At 39.1% G+C, this 10,964-nt stretch overlaps 2 long non-coding RNA genes across 2 annotated transcripts; one reads left to right on the top strand and one right to left on the bottom strand.

Moving 5' to 3' along the window:
• Window positions 1-1,901: 1,901 nt before the first annotated feature.
• On the bottom strand, window positions 1,902-6,993 carry LOC127374351 (uncharacterized). The gene is made up of 4 exons (XR_007887024.1): window positions 6,838-6,993; window positions 4,115-4,344; window positions 3,624-3,710; window positions 1,902-3,539 (listed from the first exon to the last, which is right to left on the bottom strand). It is a non-coding gene; the product is annotated as an uncharacterized LOC127374351 (long non-coding RNA).
• A 2,669-nt stretch (window positions 6,994-9,662) lies between these two features.
• On the top strand, window positions 9,663-10,385 carry LOC127374353 (uncharacterized). Its single transcript, XR_007887026.1, has 2 exons — window positions 9,663-9,729; window positions 10,088-10,385. It is a non-coding gene; the product is annotated as an uncharacterized LOC127374353 (long non-coding RNA).
• The last annotated feature ends 579 nt before the right edge of the window (window positions 10,386-10,964 follow it).

The raw sequence follows: 10,964 nt of genomic DNA, 5'->3' as shown, positions 1-10,964 counted from the left end.
TGTTTTGGGCCACCAACATGCAAACAGTTGTGAGGTTTAAAATTAACCTACAGTATTTTCTAAATTACAGATCATTGTGTTTCTAAAGAGAACATTTATCCCTGCTAGATCAACAGACCAAAGCCCCGGAGGAAGCGTTGGGCGCTCTCCTCTGCAGAGAATTAGGGGATTTCCTTCAGCGCCAGGCCACCAGACTCAACTCTTTGAGGTGTCAACTCAACTCTTTGAGGTGGGGAACGATGGCACGGAGCAGAGTATATATTGTTTTTAAAAGATTTTGTTTTGAAAAATATGAACCAAAAATAACACGCTGTCCTGCTGCTGTGTACATACGACAACATCAGCAGAGCTACAGAGATGAGGTGTCTTCTTCTATTTAGCTGTTGATTTACTCTCCCCACTCTGACTCCTGAAACCCCCTGAGGGGAAAAGAAGAGAGAACACAGCAAGACCTCTGCATTTTATATTGTGTTTGTTTGGGTTTTAGTCGTATTAGTTTAAGAGTACCTCTGAAGTTTAGAACCCTACACATAATATGAACCTAAAGCTGAAGTGTTACCTGAGGTCACTTAAAAACACTAGACGTTAAGGTTAGAGCCTGGAAATGTGTTCAGCAAACCAGTTTAATCACATTATGACATATAATCCTTCATTTTCTCAGAAAAGTTAGAAATAACTATCACATTGTCTATTTGTAAATTTTAATGTGGCACTATCATTGCAGCACCATCTGCATGAAAAATAACTCACTTAAGCAGGCCGATTTTAACTCATTATCATATGGTTTTAAAAAATGGCCATGAGTGCCCTGGGGGACACCGCAAATGGATCTAGGAATAGAAAGCATCCAATAAAATACGACCCATATAATGCCTCACTGATGGCTGCATTAAAACCACAGGATGAAAAAATACCGCAGCAAAGCTATGCACTAAAAATGTCTTCTTTCGCCTGCTGTATATTGACCTTGTGTTGCTAAATTCTAAATCTACTGTATATAAATGATTTTGTACGCTTCCAGGTCCTTCCCTTAAATTGAGAAAAAATAAAGTAAAATAAAATAAATTTGTGATTACAATAGCAACGTAATCCTAAGCTTATCCAGATCTATCTTATCCGGATCTGGCAGTCATCTTTGTGCCAAGCAGGTTTAACTTATCTACAGCTGGTAGTGAACACTAAAATGAACACTAAAACCCCAACACCACCAGCCTCTGACAGGCACCCAACTAGTAGGGAAACCAATCCAAAATGCGTTCACTCGCCTAATCCGCACAGCTTCAGGGGGTAGAAATAGAAACTATTATATAATCGAACGAGGCTACTCTGCACTGAGCCACATTTCACCTTAAAGATAGGAAAATATTTGCTTTGTCACTTAGAAGAAAATTCTACCTTAGTTACGTATGTTTAAAATCATTTCTTATTGTATGTTAGAGTTTATTTGTGTTGACCTGTCTTGACTAATTTATTTACATTGAATGTGTGGTGTGTTGTATTTCGTATGAAAAAAATATTACTAATCGGCGAGTGCAATTTTTACAGAACATTTTACTGGATGTGTTTCATGCTACTGGTCAGTGGCACACATTTAAAAATGCCATTTGGCTGAATTCATCTAATGACTACCAGAACATTTTGTTCCACCACATCAAACACTTTCAGCTAGCTAACAGCCAACATTAGTCATTTACACCTATACTGCCAGTAAATATTAATGTCTAAAATGTTTGTGGCACAATGCTTTTCAGCAGTTTCAGCAAAAGGCCATCCAGGTCGCTGAATACAGTTATTTTTGTTTTTTCTCCCCCTTTCTCTGACGTATTAAGATGTCCACGACAGTCCTGCAACAAAATCTTTATCATATGTTGATATTGTGACCAAAGCAAACAACTTACTGCTCAATTTATTGCCTTTTTGTTTATTTGTTTTTTTTAGACAAAGGTACATTTCACGCATTGTCAGCCAGTGACTCAGTCCAGCTTACGCAATGGGACTCTTCAGCCAGAGTTTGACATTATCAGACAACTACCAGCGCCTCCCAAGGATGCAGTCATAGCCAGTATGAACAAGAGCCTTCACTGTTGTATTATGAAGGCATTCCCACATGGGCCAATACCATGCAGTGCCATTCTCAACAAGGATGACATTCTCTGTCTGTGCACACTGGGAACACACTCAGTCTAATAGCGTGACAACTTGGCATCAAATCCCATCAGCATCTTCAGTGTAGGTCACAGGAGAAGAGTTTTCACAAGGGTTTTTATACACCACAGTACTTTGAGTATGTTGGATTCTACATCTCAATTTAGATTTGGCAATTAGTTATATGGTGGATAGTAAAAGAGCTGTAAAGTTGATGAGAAATAACACTTTCACTACTACTTAGACTTAGGTTGCACACCAACCCTTTACTGTGCACGTGTTTTATCCAACACCCATTAAAAATTATTTCTGCCAATTCAGCAGCTGTTTTCATTGACTAGCTTTATAGGTATATAAATGGGATGCATGTCAGTGTGTTTAGGACTTTGAAACTTTGAGGTTGTTTGAGTTAAATCCAAAAGGCATGGCGTCATCTTTTAACATTTATTGTGCTACTCTCCGCAACCAGCAAAATCATTTTAAATGGGGGTATAAAACTCCCCATGCATTCTATGCCAAATTAAACCAGAAGGCTTCCCCCTTTCCTAGTGATATTTGTTATGCATATAAATAGAGTCAATTAACTGCAGCAGCCTTCGGGACATGCTTTTAAATGTGAAAAATGTACAGGAGTGCTACCATAAACCTGATTATCTTTCTTTAAGTAAAACAAGCAGAATACAAATGAGTGTATTGCCAGGACAATCATCAATATCCATCCATTTATGCATTTATGCTGCATGTGTAAATGTGTGTACATGCTTTTGAGGGTGGTGAGTGTTGCACAGAACAGGCTCTTAAGCACCATGGGAAAGTGTCACTGTTATTTACAAATAAACTTATTTGCCGTGATAAGCACATTTGAGCGCCTTACACGGGGTCTTAGAAAGAGGTAAACTTTGCCGTGATCCGCTTTCAAGTTTTGGATTAGATTATGCACAGAAGCACAGACTATTGGAAATTAACTCCAATGTGCCAGCATGTAATTTCTGGTCCCCAGCAGGAGCAGCGAAACTCAAATCCATATCAGCTGCCTAACATCCCATGAAGTAGTCAAAATGTTTTCCTTACTTATGAAATTAACTTTATTAGTTTTACAGACTAAAAACCTGATCTGGATCACTGAAAATCAACATACAGTATCATTTGTAGAAGAAATATACAGTATTCATCCCCATATGTATGCATTTTACTGGGTGAAAAATGTGGCTTCAGAGTAGATATATAAGTAAGTTTGATGAGACATAGACATGATTTGTTTCCTGTCGTCAGTTATGAGTCAAGATTGAGCTGAACTGTGTGTTGAGTGTGGCGGGTCAAGAGAGAAACTGACCTCTGCTCTGGTAAACGGATTAGTCGGGGGGCCTATAGGGTGAAGAACTGATGCAGGGACACTGGAGGAAGATACAAAAGAACAAGTTATGAAACCCTGACCTTAATATGTCTGTTGTATTTGTGCTATACAGAATGAAACTCACCCAGTCCACCTTGAACCTGCGCCCTTCAAACACATTCAACCTAACGACGATTAGCAGGAATGTTCGCTCATATGCAGTCCACATGACCTATAAACACACCAATTGAGCCAGAGATCAGTGTGAGGGTCTCCATGCTGTACGTTTGAATGAATGTAGGTCAGTTGACCCAGCACTATGCAGTGTCACATGACATAACTTTAAGTGGAAGGGTAAAAGTTTATCAAAGCAGCAAAGGGAAAGAAAGATAGCCACCTTAATGGGTCAAAGTCAAACTCACAGAAAGCACTAACACAGCAATAACACATTTGGACAAACATGTAGCTGTTCTGGACAAAATAAAAGAAACTGAAAAATCTAATGCAACAAAATCTTGTAATATTGAAAAAGTTTGTGATAATAATGTCATTTAGGCATTTCAGTTGTGACTCTTGCTCACACCCACTAGTGAAAGTTTTGTTTGTTTATTTGTTTTAATGATAGCAAAGCATTACCAAGAATGCCAGTATCTTCTGAAGAGTGACGGTATCGAGCTCAGATGCAGAGGCTCCATCTTCCGCAGACACAGGAAGCAGCTGGGCCCTGAGCTAGCACTGCTCTACCTCGACATTATAAGGGAGTTAACCCACTCTTCAGTGGCTGACCGGTGCTTTGACAGCTGAGAGGAAATCATTCTGAAGTAGGCTGGTGATCCTTCCTATCCAATTCACAGACCAATAAGTCCCTGTGGCCGCAGAAAAGAGAGAGAGAGAGAGAGAGAGAGAGAGAGAGAGAGAGAGAGAGCATGTTAGTCTTGTCAGTGAGCCAGAATATCGTTCCCTCAGGAAACTCCTTGAAAACGCACAGTCAGACCTGAATAGTGCTTTGTGAGTCCTACACTGCAGCTGAGGCAGCACCAGGAAAAGCCAGGAGGATTTCAAATGTTTCATCTGTTTATTTTCATCTCAGTGACACTGTGAGAGCCTATTGTTAATAGATAGCTCAGGTAGCAGGAAATAACAGGAATCGAGCAATTGAAACGTAATCATCTGGCACTGAGGTCTCCGTCATTGATATTTTCTACAAAGCGTCCTGGCCTTTTAGAGAAGCTCATGCATCCCTAAAGAAAATGAATCTATTACAAACAAATATATGGCTGCTGTTTATTAGTGGACATGTGAACCTCCAAGAAAGAGAAGAGTTATATGTCTTCTCTTACTGTACTGTACACTTACTGGTCACTGAATTAATGTGGACGTTCATACCCTTTCCTTTTTAGAATATATAGAGTTTTAAAATTAACGTGAACAGTATACAGCATGGGACACTGATTTGTAAATGTAGAAATAATTTCCTACACTAAAAACATTGGTTAACAGTGTGTTTATGTCTGGAAAGTTGTGTAATAAAGCGTTTTGCTTGGATCAGTTAATACTCAGAGGACCAAGAATCAGGTATTGTCAGCCATATAGTAGTACATCTTATATTTCAGTGTCACAATATGCCCAGTGTTATTTCCATGCCTTTATCTGTTTGCTCCTTTTAGTGACGGGGAGCTGGATCCTTTCCCAGCATGCACTGCAGGTAACATTCAGGGGCTTTAGTATGATTAATGAATTTAGAATGTAATGGCTCCATATCCTGACCAGCAAAACAATGGAGCACATCCTGTGTATGTGTATTTTTCCCTTCGCTATTTTCCATATTTTAGATTACTTTATTTAGTTACTGTGCAATCTGACTAAAAAAGTCTTATTCTATAAAAATAAATAAAAAAGTGAAATAAAAAATCACCATTGCGGATGTGTTTTACTTTAATGTTCACATTGTCAAAATCTTTCCTGCAAAACATGACATGTTAATGTAACTTACATTCAAATTGCAGTGACCTATAATGTCTAAAATACCTTATTACAACTATATGCTGTGGTGTTCTTTAGGGAATCAAAGTAAACAAAGCAAAGTAAGACTTAAGCATACATACTTAAGCACACACACTATGTACACACAAACCCTCTGCTTGGGGAGTGTTGCGTGTGAAGATTGTTGAGTCTGCAGAGGTAGACTCTGTGCTCTGAGCTCTGTCTGCCTTAGAGGTTATGCAAGATAGGCTCACCAAACGCTGCCTTCTGATTGGCTTCATGAAACTGACTGATTTGAATACCCTTCCCCCGAAACGGTTTCTGTCTGGAGTTCAGCTGACTGAGAGTAGGGCTGTTTTGAATGAATGACTGTACTTCATTTTAGAACATCCACACCACTGGAAAAAAAAAAAAAAAAAAGCATCCTTCTAAAGGCCAACCTTTTCTTCTTTATTTGGCAGTTGGACACAAAGGAGATCCAAGCAAAGAAATACTTCTTAACTGTTCTGGGAGGGAGTGAACTGAGTGAACTGAGAGAAGGAAAAAGGAGGAGAAACATAAAGCTAGATCAACAAATCTAACCTCCTCTGGGTTCTGGTTTCAGTAGTGTAATCAAATATGGGAGGGAACTGCACTTCCAGCGTGACAATGAAAAAGCTGTCTTACATAAGAATCTGAATTCCGCTTATGCCTGGGATGAAACTGCATGGGAGAAATATTCTTTTTCTGTTCGACCCCCTCATCCAAGACCAAATATAGAGTGACCAAAGCCCAGAACCTCAGGAAAAGTTGTCAACTATTAACCATTAAAAAGAATCTCATTTTGGTTGCAGCTTATGAACATAATGGGCCACTGGCTATTTCATGCTGCATTTCACTTGACAAGGCAGCAGGCAAGACTAACACCCTTGGAAAATGTTATTTTGTGATGCAGACATAATGTCCCTCAGAATCCGTGCAGTGATTCCTGGAAAGGCATTTTATTTTTTATTTTTTATTTTTTTTACAAAGTACTGCTGTCTTTCATAAGATATAACATTTCATGTTTATTTCTAATCCTAATTCTGTTTTGCACGGCAAGACATGGATCAGGTGCACTTTCCAAACAAGGGAAGAAAACCACACACACCCATGTAGTGCTGTTCATTAAGAGGGAAATAAACCACACCCTTCTCTTCATGAAAAAAGTAATACAGTTTCAATCCGAAATGCTTAGACTCGGGCCCATTGCTGACACATTGCACTAATATTTGTTATGCACTGAGAAAACCCTGAGGAAGTCTTTTGTGCTTGCTTTTACTTTGGCAGCCTGCACATACACATACATGCAAAATCATGTCATGGTTGTAATACTCTTATACTTTCTTCTCAATTACCAAAACCGCCGGTGTTGCATAAGCAAACAGCAACTGCCTCAGCAAATAATTCACCTCGTCCTCCCAGTATATTTCTCCATTGTGTGAAAGCACACATCAGTTCTGCCGACAGGTCTAAGAAGCAGAAACAGATGTGACCTAGAAGCACCCCTCCTTCCATCCTGTCTGACCTCCTGTCCTTGTAATGGTCAACATGCCAGTATCAATCCATGGCATTAAACGGCCTGTCCTCAACCTGTGTCAGAGAAAGTAGCACAATGAATTGGATGAAAAAGCCTGTCACTTTCCCTGTCTTTCTGGTCCAGAGGTGAGTCACCGTCTAAAACAAACACAACACCAGTCAACAGGGCATCTATACTTGATGCCAAACACAGCTGTACATGATAAACTCTTAGGACAGCGACCTGCCTGGCATCACTCCCTGAACATGTTGTCTGTGCTGGCGAGGCAATGTTCTTAGAAATGTTTAATAATTAGATCAGATATTGATTTTCGATGCTTAAGAGACACAGGGTCAACCAAAAAATTCTGCTCTATTCACGGTCTGTCTGAAATTCTTTTCTGATAACTTGAAAAGTCTGTCTTGTCATATCCCGATAGATCATGTAGATCATATAGATCATGAGCAATTAATAAAATACACTTTTTTGTCTAAGTCTTTAGCTGCATATTTTTGGTATTTATATAATGCATACTAGTGTTTTTTTTTATTACATAGTAGTCGTTTGTTTTTGTTTTAATAAGTAATATATAGTAATATAATGGACACATGTAGGTTATACATTTGAAATTAAACAGTAAAAACCCCAACAGAAAGAATTTCTTCAAAACCACTCATGCAAGAAAAATTAGCTATTTTGTACAGATTTTTTGTTTCCTTTTGAGGCCTGGAGTTTTTCATTCTGACTTTTGTTTACGTGCTGTACGTTTGAAATGACTGTGATCTTTTCAGCCGTTCAGCCTGCTGAAGTGGCACTTTGGCAGACCTAAAGAGGTTAAATAAGAGTTCTGGGTTAAAAGGCTGAGTCATATACGGAAAAGCAAACGCACCTTCTGACTACTACACAAAGGCATCTGTATCCAACTTGTTCGGTAGGTACAGTGAGTGCTGGAACACTCAAGACCTCTCAGGCAGTATACATCATACATCATATTCTCACACTCAGACGACACTTTTATGCCCCTGGCTAGAATGGTCTAATTCAGTAGTCGCCCCCGAGGTTATCTCTTTGGGTTTATTTATGATGTGACAACACAAATTCATAATACCGTGCTATCAAACAGTGTATAAAGTGTGCAGTGAGTTATTAGAGACCCAGGAAGAGAGACAGCAAGCTGAAAGAAGGTCAGGAGTGTGTGTGCATGCATGTGCCTGCGTGTGCAGCTTTTTTTTTTTTACTGTCTTCACTCAGCGTGCAGCATATGTTGGCTCACAAGTCTGTGTATGTTCATGTGTGTGTACATAATGAGTGTGGTTTGCTCTGAACAGGGTTTTTTCACTTTGGGAACATACTACCTAGTCTGACCTGCAAATGCCCTCGGCAATAAGACTTATTGTACACAACAGCAGACACGTCAAGCATCAAGGTCAGCATAACTAGAATTGTACCTGGTCACAATTGCAGCAACTGTACGCGCAAGGATACATCATAATTCACATATTAAATTCTTTGATAAAGAAAAAATATGTTTATTTATGAGATTCAACTTTCAAATTTAGAGTCAAGTAAAAGTTACATTTCACAAATAATTTAGCAAAACTGTTTGATTTATAATGTATAAATTGAATATTATTATCATAAATGCACAGTGCATCATTCATAAATAATAAAATAGTCCAACTCCAGAGTGATTTGAGCTCTGTGCTTTTGTACAAACATTTCAGGCTCCTTTGTGTAGTTTCTGAATCAAGAATCTAAGGATAGAGGATATTGTATTTTTTCCAGATTGTAAAACCTCTAAGTTTTCTTTGTTTTTAATTCTAACTTTTTAGGTGATATAAGTTTTATACAACATAAGAATTTACATTCATGAACATGAACTTGTCATCTAATCATTAAAAGTGATCCATCTATTTTGAAGCTCGATGAAGTGCACAGTGCAAACCAAAACAACAGCAACTTATCATTCTAAACAGATATGAATTAGATTTCAACACCTGAATCAAAACATTTTATTGTGCGAACGGAAAACACAATGAGAGAAATCTCTCAAAAACAACAGAAACAAAAACTGTGGCAAGCTGTTTTCATTAAAGAATTGCATGAAATGACCCCAGTCACTAGTTGGAAAACAAAGATTAACAGAAACACGAAACCTATTATTTCAGTAAATCTCATCCCACCACTTGAAAGCACGATGACAACCGGTTTCTGTTTAGTTAAGTGCCTGTCAGTATAAATGGTTTACTGTTACTCTTAGCTTTGTGTTCACCGTGCGTAATAACTAATTAAGACACTGTCTTAAAGCACTCGAAACAGGCTGTTCTGAATGAAGGTTTGTCGTGACTGACAGACACCATGCCACAGAGTACTGGGGCCAGTAACCTGAAGTCATCTATCTTGTCAAGATGATGAACGTCTTCGTGTGATCTAAAGTTGTGAAGAATCTGCTTTCGGGGATAATGTTACACATTTATGTAACCCTTGCATGAGGGTTCTATATGTGCATGTGTTAGTGTGTATGTGTGTCATGTGGAATGGAACAGTCAGACCTTTTGTTTTTTCTCCTATTTTGCAGTTTCAGTTTCATAAGCAGATTCTTCCTTGCAGCGCATCCTGCCACACCTCGCAAATATTGGCTCGATTCTTAAAAGCTTTCGGTGAAGTTGACATTATCGTTGACGCATTCTCTTTTTTGAACCAAACAGGTCTATTCAGCTACTTAAAAAAGGTAGAGCACTCCTACGCCTTCTGATCTTCTAAGTCCAGGGGAATGTGTTTGGTTGTTGAGTTCCTTTCAAACTAATGGTCGGAGGTGGAGGTCAACTCTTTGATTCCAACGAAAACAAGCTGCATTTTGCTGACCTTGAAATAACCGTTGCATAAGCCTCAGCATGGGTGCACAAGAGAATGTGCACCAGCAGAGTTGTGTTTGTTTGTGGGTTTGCTTGGTTGCATGTGTGGTGGGACATTTGTGTTAGAGTTGAATGCATGTGTAGAAAAGTACTAGCAGTTTATTTTTAATGTGTGTATGAGTGTTTTTTCACGCAACTGGCATCAGTGACGCCTCCTTTCCCATTTATCTGCAGGGCGACACAGCAGGGTGGTACTCCTGAACCCTGGCCAAGATATGTTTATACTTTTAACCTTATCGTCTGCAACTGTAGCTCCACCGATGCCAAGAATTGGATCACAATGTTCAGCACCTCTGCAACTGCAGTCTCGGAGGGATGACCACAACACCGCCTAAATAGGCAATAATGCTGAGTGAGGCAAAGTGAATGAAGTCATCAGATGAAACACACTGACATTATTACTGAAACAGATATATTGTTGCTGATTCTGTACTACTTATCCAATAAAACACATGGTTTGGCCTAAAAATGACACTCCAGCTTTTAGCGATCTCATTGGGAAAGAATTTTATGTCTCCAGGTTTGACTGATGTTTGACCCAGTGACAGGTTTTCAGCTGTGTGTTTTCTTTTATTCGGGGTATGTACAATATGTACTCCTTGCGTGAGTTTGCACCCTAGAAACCTGTCAAACCCATCATACCGGTGATATGAACATTTCAAACTCTGCTTCGCTAACGGGCTGTTATCTGTCTGGCCTTCATTCTCTCAGGCTGTCAGTCACCTGAACCCGAAGCAGCTGGGAATGTTGCTTGATAATGTGCCTCCTCTGCAAATCGACACCTCGTAGTCTCAAAGCTAACCAGCACTACTTGATGACAAATGATTTACAGATCAAAGAGCCTGTAGACATGCACATGTTTATGACTGATAAATTGCAGTGGTAGCATTAGCACAGTGGTCCACAACTATTTAAGCTCTGAAGCAATTATATAAATTATTTTGACAAATATGATCACTTCTGCATTGCTCTCACTGTCTCTTTTTCAGCACTTTGAGCTACAAAAAAGCGTATGGTCTTTCAATGGCACTGATTAATTTGTGCTGTAGTT

Source organism: Dicentrarchus labrax, unplaced genomic scaffold, assembly GCF_905237075.1.
Source record: "Dicentrarchus labrax unplaced genomic scaffold, dlabrax2021, whole genome shotgun sequence".
Taxonomy (NCBI): Eukaryota; Metazoa; Chordata; class Actinopteri; family Moronidae; genus Dicentrarchus; species Dicentrarchus labrax.
The sequence above is the reverse complement of the archived record's forward strand: the minus strand, read 5'-3'. Positions and strand labels throughout refer to the sequence as shown.